Below are 16,956 nucleotides of genomic sequence, written 5' to 3' on the forward strand. Positions count from 1 at the left end.
TTCGTATTTTGCTTCAGTCTGCATGATACAGTTTCATTTTTCTAATTAAGGTTAAGAGAGTTTGTCTTTAGGCACCACTGTGGTGAACCCAACTCCATTAAAATGTTTATAGGGAGCAGGACCGGCTATTCCGTTTTATGCTCTTTGAAGCAAGATTTTTCTTTCCAAAACCTAATAGAATCTAATGGAAGTGCATTTTAATTAACTGGTAGGAGTATTTTCCTGCTATAATTTCCAAATGCATCTTTCATGCACAGCACTATGTACCTTAGTTAATGAAATAGACCAAATTTTACTTTTGGTCTTTGCACTACATCATTGGTGTGAGTTCAAGCTTCAAAATTCAATACTGGCATCCTGAACACCTCAAAAATCATGGGACTTTGGAGCTAGCATTTCAGTTTGGCCCATTATAATGGGAGGCACCATTTCCAACATCTGGAACTGGATCCAAGTTTGGATTCTGAAATTACCCCTAAAGCTTGGGTTGTTTTGGTTCAGCTTCCGCTCTACAGATGATTATTCATGATAAACAAGAACAGATCCTAAACCGCAAACCTAGAAACCCCAAACTACCAGCTGATAGAAAGACTAAATGTTTTCATTCTCACTTTTTGTATTAGTGGCTTGTGGAACTTAAGCAGAGTCATACAGCTGTGCTTTGAACATATGGAGCGTGGTGATTTACTCTATTAACACCTTCAATTAAATCTATGTGGCTGCAATTATTATCTCAAAATCCAAGATCCCCTAAGCCAAAATTCTTCCCCAGACTTGCACCCTTTGCGCACACACCCCCGAAGTCAATGAGGTGTCAGATAAGCTGTAAGTCTGGGCAGAATTGGCCCCATGTATTAAACCAGTGAACTTTTACTAAAACTGTTGTCATTCATTTACAAGGTCAAACCAGATAATAGATTAGACTGACCTCAATCCTGAGCAAGGTGTCAGTGAGCAATCTTCCTCTAAAACCCACTAACAACTTCCCCAGCTGCTTATCTCCCCTCTCCAGTCCCCCCTATGACTGGAGAGGTGCTACAGGGCCACCTCATCTTGAATGGTCCCTTGAAAAAATATGCATTAAATGCGTATGCTAAACAATCTGTTCCACCTTGTATTTAGCTGTGACACTCTGAGGTCTGGTCTACACTACAGAGTTAGATTGACACAAGGCAGCTTACGTTGACCTAACTATGGAAGTGTCTACACTTAAATTTTGCTCCTGCCAATGTAACTGCCCTGCTATGCCGACTTAATAACTCCACCTCCACGAGCTGTGAGTAGTCAAGGTTGATGTAATTAGGTTGATGCCGGGTCAGTGTGGACACTGCGTTACTTACATTGACTGTCACCGGCTTTCAAGAGCCATCCCACAATGCCCCACACTGACAGTACAATAGATGCAAGTGCTCCTGGTGACAACATGCACCGCTGACACAAGGAGCAAAGCGTAGACACACACAAGTGATGTAATTATTGTGGCGGCTATATGCAATGTAAATTAGGTCGAAATTTTGTAGTATAGACATGGCCTAAATACGTTTCCCAGCCCTGAAGAAGAGCTCTGTGTAAGCTTAAAAGCTTATCTCTCTCACCAACAGAAGTTGGTCCAATAAACGACATTAGCTCACCCACCTTGTCCCAGGCGTCTTCTGTTATCTTAACAGTGGAAAGTAGAATAGAAATACAGCACAAAGCTATTCAGTAGATACTTGTTCACCAAAATACTCCATTTAACTGCTTCCTTTAACACACATCTATTTTTGATGGTCAGTTGTTCTGTGCAACACTCTAAAATGTGTCCCATTTATAGAATGGATTTATACAGCATTTTACAAAGTGTTCCATCCATTTGTGCTAAGCATAGAGGTTTGTAGTTAAACAAATGCTTTCTCTCTCCATTCTGGCTGTTCCTTCTCAATCCTGCAGTGAAGTCATAGCCCTGTGTTCACGGCATCACAATCACTCACCTAGTGAACTGCTGAGATGGTTTGCTGTGTTCTAGTTTGCAGAAGACCATTATTTGGAGAATTTTGCCTCTGTAATGGGCTGTCTGGGCTGTTGAGGCAAACTGAGCTCAGCCTCGCTCCTGAGTTAGCAGCTATCCCTCAGCCTCTCTCAGGAGGTGGCAAACTAAGAACTAATTAGTGACCCCAGCTAGGTGTAATGGAGCTTCATTAGAAACTGACCCCAGTTAGTCATGTGCCATACCTGGAGGTGATTGATTAATTGCCTCCTGGTCAGCAGAGCTGGTGGAGCTAGACCTTCAATAGAGCTGAGAATGCAACAGAGGTCAGGAGATCCTGGTGGGAGGGCAGACAGGAACACCCACCAGGAGCAGAGGAGGCACCTGCGGGGGAGGACTCCAGAGCTAGGGCCTGAGAGAGGAAGAGTATAACAGAGAAGCCTGGGAGGGACAGAAGACCTAGGAGTTGTAGGAGAAGCTTTGCAGTAGGGAGGTCACCTAAGGAAAGCAGATGGAATCCCTTGGGAAGGGAGGCAGTAGGAGAATCCTTCTGGAGAAGAAAGACAATTATGGTAGAGCCCAACAGGGGCAGCTGGACTATTAGTTTATAATATTTGATTTTTGGACTTGGAGTTGGCTCAGGAAGAGGACTGAACTGCATGCGACTTGGCCGGAGGGCTGAGTCACAGAACTCCCAGGAAGGGAGCCCAGAAAATGGACTGGCTGGGACTTATCCTTGAGGCCGAGCAAATGGTGACCAGAGGGTGAGTGGGAAGCAAAGGCCCCTGCAATGCTGTGTAAGGGCAGAGAGGGGTGCCTTAGAGGTAAGGATGTGTGTCTACAGCCTCTCTGTTCAGACTGTGGATGAACAAAAAAACAACCCATTTTTTCTCCAGTTTATTGGTTGTTTGAAAATATTCAGTGACATATTTTGTGATTTTTTTTTACTTTGTGCCTTGCTAGGAACAATTCAACCCATGTCAATTATGAGCAATGGGTTTCTGTTCCTTGACTGGATCTTTTGCCATCAGGTTTCTGGTACTCATGCTTCAGGATAGTGGATTTTAAATTCCCTTTCCATGGGTACTGGAGAGTGAGAGATTAACACTTTTCCCCCCCTTAACATCATTATTCATAAAACTTGGTCATACTAAGCATTATGGTAAAGAAACATAAAAAGGGGTGTGAATATGGGCCATATGAATTGTCTTACAACTCAGATGAGTAGTGAAGGAAACTTTCTTTTGGCAATGCATTCACTCAGCCCCACTGCACGTCTAGGGTTGTGTCTTCACTGCAACATCAAAAGGCTGCAGGGATGTGGGGGAGCTTTTATTCAACACACCGATCTGTCCAGGAACCTCCAAGGGGACTTCAAAATGTTACTAACAAAATAAATTGTTTCTTATATAATTATTCTCTTTGTTCAAAACTGGGCCAAGACAGGAAACGTACTGCCTGAAAAGGGCTTCCTGGCATTCGACATGTTATCATTTAGTATAAAAATGGGTGAACGTACAGTACAGATCTTTTCACTCAGATGACTTTTGTTGTTGTTGTTTAACCCTTCAGTGCCCTGGAGGTTTATCTATCTCCCAGGAGCTGCAGTCATTTGAAAAGAGGGCATTAAAGTTTCAAGTTGATGCATGGAAAATGTATCCCTTTTGCAGGATATTTCCTCTCATGGGAATTTTGAAATGAGCTCCATTGCCACTAGGGTGACAGCTGAGTTCTGTCATTTCATATGGCTTTTGGTAAAATAAAAGGAAGGAACATGGCTAGGAAGGGAAGTTAAAATAAAAAGGATCCTGGGAAGGGCATTCATTGTGATTGTTTATTGGTCCCCAAAGGCAGAAATTGTTTGCTAATGGCATGATTAATGTGGCTAGTTTAACTTTGACTGCGTCTCTAATTTCCTTTGGGAGCAGGATGCCAAGATATCTGAGGTTTGTCTGTTGCAATCTAAATGTCCCTATAGGAGAGTCACTTCCCTCTAGATCCAATGAGATCTTCATTGCTTACGACTTATCCCAGAGAATTTGCCAGAGTTATCTAATGTTTGTAGGATATTTGGAGTAGATTGATCTGAATTTTTAATAAATGAGAGGATGTCATCTGCATATGGAAGGGTTTTTTGTCTCCTGAGACCCTGACTTGATCCCTTGAATACCTTGGCGTTCCCTAATTAGTATTGCAAGTGGTTCTATTGCTAAACTGAACAGGAGGAGGGAGAGGCAGCATCACTGTGTAGTTCCTCAAAACAGATTAAAGGTGCGGGGGGCGGGGGGGAGCGAATATTGTGCTATTTGTTAGAATGCAAGAGTTGAGATTGGCATATAACAGCCTTAGCCATGAAACAAAGGATTTATCAAGGGTCAGAAAGAGACATTGTGAGTTCACTCTGTCAAAGGCTTTGTCTGCATCCAGTGAAATGATTGCATGGAAATTTCTAGACTGTTGGTGCACTGCCATAACATTAATCAACGGTGTGTTATCTGAACCATGCTTGTTTTTAAATAAATCCCACTTGTTTGGGGTGAACTACATCACTCATTACTTTTTCAAGTCTTAGACAATATTTTTGAAATAATTTTTTTAATCAGTATTGATTAAAGAGATGGGTCTATAGCTGTTAAACTGGATAAGGATGCGCAAAAGTGTAAGTAGTGAAGTGATTAAGACTTCACTGATCCTGAGATGTGCACTTGATGAGCCAATGGTTGAGATACGGGTAGATCTGGACACTGATGCCTCAGGTAAGCGGCCACTGGCACTATATATTTTGTGAACACCCATGGGTCCATCAAGAATCCAAAGGGCAGTGCCAGGAATTGGAAATGGCACTGGCCCACCGTAAAGTAGAGGAACCGTCCGTGTCCTTGAAAGATGGAGATATGAAAATAAGCGTCCTTCAAGTCGAGGGCAGTGTACCAGTCTCCTGGATCCAGGGAGGGAATGATGGAGGCCAAAGAGACCATGCAAAACCATCAACTTCTTGAGAGATTTGTCGAGGTGCTGCAGGTCCAGAATGGGTCTTAGGCCACCTTTTGCTTTCAGGATTAGGAAATAATGGGAATAGAAACCTTTCCCCCTCGTTTCTCGAGGGACCTACTCCACTGCCCCCTGCTGCAGGAGGTTCTCGATCTCTTGAACGAGGAGTTGCTAGTGAGAAGGGTCCCTGAAGAGGGACAGGGAAGAGGAGTGTGAGGAGGGTGGATCCATGAAACTGACTGGGGTGTCGCTCACGAGCGCACCCTCAAAATGGGTACTTCTGGACCCTGAGATGTTTGGCCAGGGAGTGGGAGGTGGAAAGGCAGAGACAACTAAAACTCGTGTATCTATCCCTTTTTGCAGAGCCCTGCTGAGGCAGCCGAGGCCTTGGAGGTGGGGGCGGCCGGAACTGCTTCCTTGCTGACTGCGGCGTATGCAGACCCAGCAAGCGGAGGGTGGCTCAAGTGTCCTTCAGCCCATGCAGCCTTGCATCCATCTGCTCTGCAAAGAGTCCATTCCCATCAGATGGGAGGTCTTGGATGGAGGACTGCATCTCCTGGAACAGGCCCGTGGTTCGAAGCCAGGAACTGTGCCTCATAACCGCACCTGGAGTATTGTGTCCAGTTTTGGTCCCCACACTACAGAAGGACCAATTGGAGAGAGTCCAGCAGAGGGCAATGAAAATTATTAAGGGGGGAACATGACTTACGAGGAGAGGCTGAGGGAACTGGGGTTATTTAGTTTGCAGAAGAAAAGGGGGGTTCCAAAGAGGATGGAGCTAGGCTGTTCTCAGTGGTGGCAGATGACAGAACAAGAAGCAATGGTCTCAAGTTGCAGTGCATGAGGTCTAGGTTGGATATTAGGAAACACTATTTCACTAGGAGGATGGTGAAGCACTGGAATGGGTTACCTAGGGAGGTGGTGGAATCTCCACCCTTAGAGGTTTTTAAAGCCCAGCTTGACAAAGCCCTGGCTGGGATGATTTAGTTGGGGCTGGTCCTGCTTTGAGCAGGGGATTTGACTAGATGACCTCCTGAGGTCTCTTCCAATCCTAATATTATATGATTCTATGATTTAAACCCATGTAAATGAGAACCTTCCCCCTCTTGCCCAGGCTGCAGGCAGGGCTTTTCCCTTGCTGCTTTCTCACAGTTTGAAGTGTTGAATGGGTGAAGTCTGGGTGATGCATTTCAGCAATAATTCATGTGCTATTCATAATTTAGGAACTTGCTTCACTTCCCCAGTAACACAAGTTGCGCAGAATGTACATGCCAGGCTAGATGGCTGCTTTAAGGTGGCTCCAAGCATAATTCATAGTGAGAATAAGTTTGATCCATCTCCAGTTTGCACCTGCTAGATCTTGAAGGGAGATAATTGGATTAAAATATTGTAATTATCATTTAATTTATATGTGGCAAAACCCTTAGGGAAAGACTTTAAATCAAAGAAAATTTGAGCATGCCAGCTGCAAAATCTGATCTTACTTCACCAGAAACTAGAATTTTATTCTTACGGGAACCATAAGGCAGGCTGACTAAACTTGACAAGGCATGTACTATGGGCAAAAGCTATGGATGTGTGATGCTGTATGGAATATGGGAGACACTTTATGATATTGTTGATACCAATATTATAAAATTGCAAGGAATCTGACCAGATATGACATATGAGGTATCTGTGAAAATGTTATAATTTCCCAAGTATGATCTTGTTTATATGTTTGTATCACCTTTGTATTATAAGTTATAGACCTGTATTTTATGTCTGTATTTCCAAACTTGTGCTGTGTTTCTGGGTAATATCCCCAGACAGACTGGCATCAACACTAGGCCTGCTTGATGGCCCATCAAGGGCCATCAACTGTACAATGAATCCATTGAAAGGAACCAATGAAGACATCTTATGACTCAGCAAGGCATGTAGGGGCATGCCTATGGACAGAACTAAGGTTTTTCCATGTCATGTGCTAGGCAACTTGTGTTTGGAACAAAGGAAATACAAGCTGCAAGGAAAAAGAATATAAAAGGCAGCTGAATCATCTCCATTTTGTCTTCAATCCTGCTTCTTTCCTCAGGAGTAACTTTGCTACAAACTGAAGCTCTAAACAAAGGACTGAATGACCCATCCAAGCTGTGGATGTGTTCCAGAGGGACTTTCACGCCAGCGAACTGACCAATACTGCTAAGAACCTGATATATGGACTTCGAAGTCTCTATGTATCTGAGTGCTTTACCATTTAACAGCTCTCTTCTTGTTCTTTTTTTCTTTATAATAAACCTTTAGTTTTAGACACTAAAGAATTGGCTGGCAGTGTGGTATTTTGGGTAAGATCCAACCTAATATTGACCTGGCAATGTGGCTGGCCCTTTGGGGTTCAGAAGAACATTTTGTATAGTGAGCAGAGTTTTAAAATAACTTCTCACTGTACTGGTCCTAGGTGCTGATTGAGAGCCAGAGAACTGGAAGGCAATAAGGGGGCTGTGTGATTTTTTTTTTCTTTTCTTCTTGATAACCAGTGTGGGGATCAGAAGCACAGTTTGTGACTGGTTGGGGAATTTAACTTCAGTGTTACCCACTCATAGACTCATAGACTTTAAGGTCAGAAGGGACCATTATGATCATCTTGTCTGACCTCCCACATGATGCAGGCCACAAAGCCGTCCCAACCCCTTTCCCTTGACTCTGCTGTTGAAGTCCCCAAATCCTGTGGTTTAGAGACTTCAAGTAGCAGAGAATCCTCCAGCTAGCGACCCCTGCCCCATGCTGCGGAGGAAGGTGAAAAACCTCCAGGGACTCTGCCAATCTACCCTGGAGGAAAATTCCTTCCCAACCCCAAATATGGCGATCAGTAGAACCCCGAGCATGTAGGCAAGATTCTCCAGCCAGACCCTCATTGGCCATTGATACTATTTACCAGCATGGCACGCTGTTCATTTGACTAAAATCATGTTATCCGATTAAACCATTCCCTCCATAAACTTATCTAGCTTAATCTTAAAGCCAGACAGGTCCTTCGCCCCCACCGTTTCCCTCGGAAGGCTGTTCCAATATTTCACCCCTCTGACGGTTAGAAACCTTCGTCTAATTTCAAGCCTAAACTTCCCCACTGCCAGTTTATATCCATTCGTTCTCGTGTCCACATTAGTACTGAGCTGAAATAATTCCTCTCCCTCCCTGGTATTTATTCCTCTGATATATTTAAAGAGAGCAATAATATCCCGCCTCAGCCTTCTTTTGGTTAGGCTAAACAACCCAAGCTCCTCGAGTCTCCTTTCATACGACAGGTTTTCCATTCCTCTGATCATCCTAGTGGCCCTTCTCTGTACCCGTTCCAGTTTGAGTTCATCTTTTTTAAACATGGGAGACCAGAACTGCACACAGTACTCCAAATGGGGTCTCACCAGTGCCTTGTACAACGGAAGCAGCACCTCCTTATCCCTACTAGATATACCTCACCTAATGCATCCCAAGACCGCATTGGCTTTTTTCACTGCCACGTCACATTGTTGACTCATAGTCATCCTGTGGTCTACCAGGACTCCGAGGTCTTTCTCCTCCTCCATTACTTCCAACCGATGCGTCCCCAGCTTGTAACTAAAATTCTTGTTAGTCATCCCTAAATGCATCACCTTACACTTTTCACTATTGAATTTCATCCTATTTCTGTTACTCCAATTTACAAGGTCATTCAAGTCTCCCTGCAGAATATCCCGATCCTCCTCCGAATTGGCAATACCTCCCAACTTTGTGTCATCCGCAAACTTTATCAGCCCACTCCTACAATTGGTTCCGAGGTCAGTAATAAATAGATTAAATAAAATTGGTGCCAAAACCGAACCTTGAGGAACTCCACTGGTGACCTCCCTCCCTCCCTAATCTTGGGAGTATCTGGTCTCCTTTTTGCAACCTACCCTAAACCTTGACATTTCCAGTGAGGGTTACCCCAGGTCACGGTATGTACCATGAATGCTATGGCATAACACTTTGATTTGATCAGGGCAGCATGTTCATATTCATCATGGTGTTTGCTATCACGCTATTATGCTGTCAAGTATCAAGGATCAGAGGGGTAGCCGTGTTAGTCTGAATCTGTAAAAAGCAACAGAGGGTCCTGTGGCACCTTTGAGACTAACAGAAGTATTGGGAGCATAAGCTTTCGTGGATAAGAACCTCACTTCTTCAGATGCAAGTAATGGAAATCTCCAGAGGCAGGTATAAATCAGTATGGAGATAATGAGGTTAGTTCAATCAGGGAGGGTGAGGTGCTCTGCTAGCAGTTGAGGTGTGAACACCAAGGGAGGAGAAACTGTTTCTGTAGTTGGATAGCCATTCACAGTCTTTGTTTAATCCTGATCTGATGGTGTCAAATTTGCAAATGAACTGGAGCTCAGCAGTTTCTCTTTGGAGTCTGGTCCTGAAGTTTTTTTGCTGTAAGATGGCTACCTTTACATCTGCTATTGTGTGGCCAGGGAGGTTGAAGTGTTCTCCTACAGGTTTTTGTATATTGCCATTCCTGATATCTGACTTGTGTCCATTTATCCTCTTGCGTAGTGACTGTCCAGTTTGGCCAATGTACATAGCAGAGGGGCATTGCTGGCATATGATGGCGTATATAACATTGGTGGACGTGCAGGTGAATGAGCCGGTGATGTTGTAGCTGATCTGGTTAGGTCCAGTGATGGTGTTGCTGGTGTAGATATGTGGGCAGAGTTGGCATCGAGGTTTGTTGCATGGGTTGGTTCCTGAGTTAGAGTTGTTATGGTGCGGTGCGTGGTTGCTGGTGAGAATATGCTTAAGGTTGGCAGGTTGTCTGTGGGTGAGGACTGGCCTGCCTCCCAAGGTCTGTGAAAGTGAGGGATCATTGTCCAGGATGGGTTGTAGATCACTGATGATGCGTTGGAGAGGTTTAAGCTGAGGACTGTAGGTGATGGCCAGTGGAGTTCTGTTGGTTTCTCTTCTGGGCCTGTCTTGTAGCAGGAGGCTTCTGGGTACATGTCTGGCTCTGTTGATTTGTTTCTTTATTTCCTTGTGTGGGTATCGTAGTTTTGAGAATGCTTGGTGAAGATCTTGTAGGTGTTGGTCTCTGTCTGAGGGGTTGGAGCAGATGCGATTGTACCTCAGTGCTTGGCTGTAGACGATGGATCGTGTGGTGTGACCGGGGTGGAAGCTGGAGGCATGAAGGTAGGCGTAGCGGTCGGTGGGTTTTCGGTATAGGGTGGTGTTAATGTGGCCATCGCTTATTTGTACGGTGGTGTCCAGGAAGTGGACCTCCCGTGTAGATTGGTCCAGGCTGAGGTTGATGGTGGGGTGGAAGCTGTTGAAAGCATGGTGGAATTCTTCCAGGGTCTCCTTCCCATGGGTCCAGATGATGAAGATGTCATCAATATAGCGTAGGTAGAGAAGGGGCATGAGTGGACGAGAGCTGAGGAAGCGTTGTTCCAGGTCAGCCATAAAAATGTTGGCATATCGTGGGGCCATGCGGGTGCCCATAGCGGTGCCACTGGTCTGGAGGTATATATTGTCACCAAATTTGAAATAATTGTGCGTGAGGATAAAGTCACAGAGCTCAGCAATAAGTTGTGCTGTGTCATCATCAGGGATACTGTTCCTGACAGCTTGTATTCCATCTGTATGTGGGATGTTTGTGTAGAGAGCCTCTACATCCATGGTGGCTAGGATGGTGTTTTCTGGGAGGTCACCAATGCATTGTAGTTTTCTCAGGAAATCTGTGGTGTCACGGAGATAGCTGGGAGTGCTGGTGGCGTAGGGTCTGAGTAGGGAGTCCACATATCCAGACAGTCCTTCAAGTATCAAGGGGTAGCCGTGTTAGTCTGTATCTACAAAAACAACATGGAGTCTGGTGGCACCTTAAAGACTAACAGATTTATTTGGCCATAAGGTTTCGTGAGTAAAAACCTCACTTGCATCCGAAAAAGTGAGGTTTTTACTCACGAAAGCTTATGCCCAAATAAATCTGTTAGTCTTTAAGGTGCCACCAGACTCCTTGTTGCTTTTATGCTGGTATCATCACACTACTATGTTAGTGCCCATATCCAATTCTTTGCTGCAGTCCCTGCATAGGCAAATCTCCTGTTACAACTTCCTTCAGTGGCATGGCACGTGAGCCCAAATGACCGTGAGGACATGCAGAATGTTGAATCTCTAGGATGGAGTAATGAGAGAGAGTGGGATTCCCCATATCAGGTTCTAGTTGTAGGCTTCATTTCTTTCTCCATAAACAGAAAGTTGTGTTTGAGGACTAAGAAGCTGTGGGTCCTCCAAGAGCAAATTCAAGACCTTTGTTGGGCTTCTAGTGTTAGGCCTAATCTACTTAGTCAGGGCCATTAGAGATACAAGGTGGGAGAGGCAACACAGATGAAAAATGTTTAATGGGGGAACTCTCCTGTGATACAGAATGTTCATAAGGCTGATGTCAGAGGCAAGTCTAAGTGGATGTAGAGAAGCTAGGTAGATATAATTTACATCTTCTTCCTGCCTCTCATCATAGTGTGTTATTTTAAGTTATAAGTAACTTTAACTTAGTTATGTTTTACCTCTCAGTCTAAAGGGGTGCAAGCGTGCTGTAAGCTGTACCAGAAAAAGCCCTTAAAAGGAGGGTGTCAGTTGAAGTAAGGGGCATTGTGATTACATTGAATTGAATAAAATAAATGTTAACTGCTTCATGTAGTCTAACATGGAGACCTAAGTTTTCTCAGCTTCCACCACAGTTCAAGACATGGACACAGAGCAGAAGTTGAAAACATCTTCTACTTCAGGAGTTCAGCCTTTGCTTCTGTTTCAGAAGGTGTGGAATGAAATACTGCACTATCCATCCCCCAACTCTCTCATTAGCCGCTGAGAAAATTTGTTTCTGGGGACTGGCCAATGAGTAAGCAGTTATAGCCTTGTTTAGAAATCTGAAATTCTGTCCAGTTTCTTCTCCTCAGACAGTAGGAAATGCTCATACTTGCTTTGCAAGGTTCAAAGGGCTATGCTGTTGGGTAGAGCTCTGCTGTACTGCAGACTATCAAGGAATTTGTGCACCTGTTATTGGTTAAAGACACTAGGACACCCAAGACCTTGATCAGCCTATGAAGCATCAATTAAAAACTTGTGCCCTCTTCAGGAGGGAAGAGTGAGAGGAAGAGAGATCTGTTTCAGAAGGCATTCTCTAGCTACTAAGACTTCCCATGAGTTTGATTTCCCCCTCTGATTTCAAAAGAAGATGGCTTCCCAAATGAAGGGAGTGAAGAAAAACTGGGCTCTAAGGAAGATCCAACTATATATCAAGCTCTGGTGAAGGATCCACCACAAGCTTCTCTGTGCAACTGGCTACCCCGTCCTCTCCTCAGAAGGAGGCTTGGAGCCAGGGAGGCACATGACTGAACAAAGATTGGGGAGTAAAGTATGTTGGAGGGAGCAGGAAATAAGGAAGATGGTGCGGCAGAACCTCTCTTCAGTCACAGTGGAAAGGAGTTGCTCTACCAGGAATGGATGGTACATGTGTGTTGGGGTTGAATTATAATATGTGAGGGGAGAGCTCATTCAGATTCCCAGCCAAGACTTTGGACCAACTGCAGAAAATATCCTAAAAAAAAAATAAATATCCCGTCCCAGATTTTATACTGGACTGGTCCAAATGGGGTAGGACTTTGAAAGCTTAGTCAGTAATCCAGACCATGATCACGCCAACACTTGTGCACATGCTTAACTTGAATCACGAGCAGTCCCAATGAAGTCAACAGAGCTAGTCAAGTGCTTAAAGTTAAGCATATTCACAAGTGTTCACCAATTGGGGGCTTAATTCTGATTTTTATCATCAAACCTCAGGGTTGTTTTTTTGCCTCCCAACTTGAGACACCTCAAAGGCGTCTGATTTTTCAGAGGGTGAGTGCTCAGCACTCTCTGAAGAGTGGGGCCATTTTAAGGCATCTGAAGCTGGACATACAGAAACGGAGGCATTCAACAGCATTAGTCCCTTCGAAAGGCTCAGCCCACGGGCATTAATTCAGGAAGCTCTGCATAACCTGGCAAATTGCTCGAGGGTCACTTTTTAATTTTAAATTCACACCAAAAGTTTCAGACTGCAGCTCCAGCACTAACAGCCATGTTGGGAAATCATCAGGCAGTGAACTTGAAATTAAATGAATTCTCTACTTCCCTATGTCACATCTAACATGTATAAAGAGCATTTTAAACCACATATTTCCTGCAAAAAAGAATCCTACCAAAACAAATTATGCAAGGAACTTGTGTAAATGCACAGGTCCAAGAAAAGGACAATGCCTCATGTAAGGTAGAGCTTTCCACACTCACCTCCCTCCCCACAGGATTATCCACAATATAGGGAGCATAAAGTGTAGCAGACAGACTGTATACATGGCCTATAGTGCATTGAACACAGACAATGTTTGTGCAATTTCTCTTGGTTCTTCAAGTTAAAATGGTTGGAAACAGCTGTGTCAGTCACATGCCCTCTCAGCCATCAAAGATGTAGATTGGATTCAGATGATCCATCTGGCCATCTTGACAAAAATCATAAAACCCAGCTATTTCCAACACGCAAAGCTTAAAATTCTGGAGTTGACAGCTGAACAGTCTCTTTATGTTAGCAGAATGACCAGGACTGCTCTTGATTAGTGCTACTCTGTGAACTGTTTTTAAGTCATATGGCTGTTTGGTGCTGGTATAAGTGTGGTGCTGACAGTATTCATCTTAACTAGACACAATGCCCCAAGTACTCACAGATATTAGGGACTTAACTTCTGTTAAAATCAATGGGAGATAGGCACTTCAATTGTGACCCTAAATCCCAAACTACTATAGCCTTGCCATCCCATCTCTGATCCTCTCATATTTATGGTATAAGGAGATGCTTGTCCTCTTAATCCTAAAGAGTTTGTATGACATTGGCATAGATCTCTCTTAGGGTACATCTACACTACCGGGGGGAGTCGATTTAAGATACGCAAATTCAGCCACGTGAATAGCATAGCTGAATTCGACGTATTGCAGCCGACTTACCCCGATGTGAGGACGGCGGCAAAATCGACTTCTGGGGCTTTTTGTCGGCGGCGCTTACTACCACCTCCGCTGGTGGAGTTAGAGCGCCGATTCGGGGATCGATTGTCGCGTCCCGACGGGACGCGATAAATCGATCCCCGAGAGGTCGATTTCTACCCGCCGATTCAGGCGGGTAGTATAGACCTAGCCTTAGTAATACCTTAACTGGTAAAGAGAACTTACCTTTGATCAAAGCCACACTGTTATCCCACTCCCTTGTAATGTATTTGCATCACTAAACTCCTGTGACCCAAACTAGAATTTGAACTAGACTCTTCAGAGGTGAAATTACATTGTACACCAAGTGAATCCTTTCTTTATATCCTTTTGTAGTATTGGATGTGATGCAGTGCTGCCCCTTATTCTGGGAGCATTGGGACCAAAGATTTGTTCCTCAACCTAGATACGTGCATGTACAAGTGGATGCATATGAAGTAGATTGGCCTGCATGTTTTCAGAGGAGCTGTTTAGGTGAGTGCAAAGTACATACAGGTCTGATGATGACCCTTTATGCGTTAGAGGGTTATTCATGTGTCCTAGATGCAAGGCACACAGAACTTATTTTCAGAGCAGTGCAGCACCAACTTAAGAGTGTTGTAGAATTTAAGGACAAAATGGACCATCAGATCATCCAGCCTGACACCCTATCCCTACCCCCTTTGCATATCACAGGCCACCAAACACCAATCAGAAACAGACCAAAGTATTACAGCTCTGAGGAGAATAACTTGTGTGTGCCACAGGCAAAGAGTAGGAGGGAACAAGGTGCACCAATGCCACTGCAACACCTGGGAATTAATATAGTGAGATACACAACCAAAAAGCATGCTTATAGTTGGGTGGGGGGTCCAGGAGGGGGCTGTTTACCATCAGTTCCCTGTTGGTTACTATAAGAGGAGCCAGTGTTCCAGAAGCACCAACTAGATGATCAAGCTGCTGGAAGGGGGACACTGGTGGTCAAGATGATGGAAGCTCTGAGAGTCATTCCCCAGTTCCAGCAGTATCAGCTTCCTCCACATGGCAGGGCTTCTTATTCTGGCCGATGACTGCCGCCATCTAGCGGATTCCATTTTTAATGTGAACTGTATGTCTGCACCATGTGGAACGGATAACTCAGTGTTAAATTAATTCATAGGATAACAAACTGTATTAGTTTTGCCAAGGAAAGACAACACAGTTTATGAGTTCTATGACACAGCTCAGCTTCCATCCTTCCTGAGTGGCATGCACATCCCACTGAGGCCATGCAAACAAAATAAAGCAACCTTCAGGAAATCATTTTATTCAATTAACATGATTTCCATCTGAAGATCAGAGTTTGAGGTACTAACTAACCAACCAACCAACTTTATGCAGAATAATCAGTCCATAGCTGATCTCTTAGTCCTTGTCCTCAAAGAAAATCTGCACAACACCTTCAGAAGATGAGCCTGGGAGCTTAAATTCGTAACTTTGCTAGACACTAAAAACCATATTCTTAAAGATATTGGATTTATGACTTATTACAGCACTCTGTAACCCACTACGCCCCCTTTGCCCTATGACTATAAAGTTATTTGCCCACTTCATCTTGAATAGTCTCTTTGCAACATGTGTTCCTTATGCTTAAAAATTTGTTCCACCTTGTATTTAGCTGTGACACACTGACTACCTTTCCCAGACCTGAAGAAGAGCTCTGTGTCGTTCCAAACCTTGTCTCTTTCACCAACAGAAGTTAGTTCAATAAACGACATCAGCCACCCTGTCTCTTCCATATCCTGGGATTAACGTGACTACAACATGGCAAATAACTAACAAGTGACAGAGACTCCTGCCTGTAGCATTGGTTTATGACTCTTTTCCCCAGGCCCCTGCAGGGGAAAACTTCAATCAGCCTTAGAGACCATTAGCCTTCAAGTCCTTTGGTATCTTCAGTACATTATTTGGACATCTCCAGAAGTCCAGTGCCATGTTGTTACATAGATCTATGATTCCCCAACAGCCACGGCATTAGCTTAGTGACAATATTCTCCCAGCACCTCTCCTTGGGGTGGCATCAAGGTTCTCAGAGGTCCCTTAGCAATCTGATTTCCTAAGAAAGAGCATTACATACTCACCACTGAAATTTGTCTGCCCATGTTGGATGGGAGGAGGACAGCGAGAGGCATGTGACTGGGCTGTGCGAGAGGATTTTTCTGCAGAGGCACATGTGACAGATGGAACAGGTCACCAGCATTATATTCGGTCCAGCTCCCTCTCAGGGATACCTAGCTCCCAGCTGTGTTTTAGATGGTGTCCCATACTATCTTCTGGTTAAGCAGAGAGTGGGAGGAGCAAGTGCTAGAAGCCATTTTTAGCACCAGCTTATTAGATGATTGGGACATTGAAGAAACATAGATGGCTAGCCCAGCTTTCCATATGATTAGAGAGGTCATCAACATCATGGCAGGGCTTCTTATTCTGGCCGATGACTGCCGCCACCTAGCGGATTCCATTTTTAATGTGAACTGTATGTCTGCACAGTGTGGAACGGATAACTCAGTGTTAAATTAAACTGTTACAGGCTTCACTTCCCATGTGTGGTATAAATTTAAATACTGTAAATTTCATGGTGAGTTATTAAAACCTTCTTGGCAAGGAGAGTTCTCCTCTAAAAGAAAAGAGTGCTATAAGTTTGTGAAGCTACAGGGAAAACTTAATTCAAGTTAATGGTGTATCACTGATATGTGGGAGAAGAAAACTGGCCAAGCACCTTGCTTCCACCTTTCAATTTCAGCTGCTCAGCCAGTACTCATGGTTGGCTCCTCAGTCCCACATGTTGTGCCTTGTGGAGTTTGTGATGTGCACATGGTGGAGAACATACAGTGGTTGTGTTTTTTTCCAATGGTGCATCTATGCCAACTGCAGTATAGCGATTGCCATTAGAAAGCCAACATGGATCATCAGTAACCAGAATA

Source organism: Malaclemys terrapin, chromosome 5 (assembly GCF_027887155.1).
Source record: "Malaclemys terrapin pileata isolate rMalTer1 chromosome 5, rMalTer1.hap1, whole genome shotgun sequence".
In the NCBI taxonomy this organism is placed as follows: domain Eukaryota; kingdom Metazoa; phylum Chordata; order Testudines; family Emydidae; genus Malaclemys; species Malaclemys terrapin.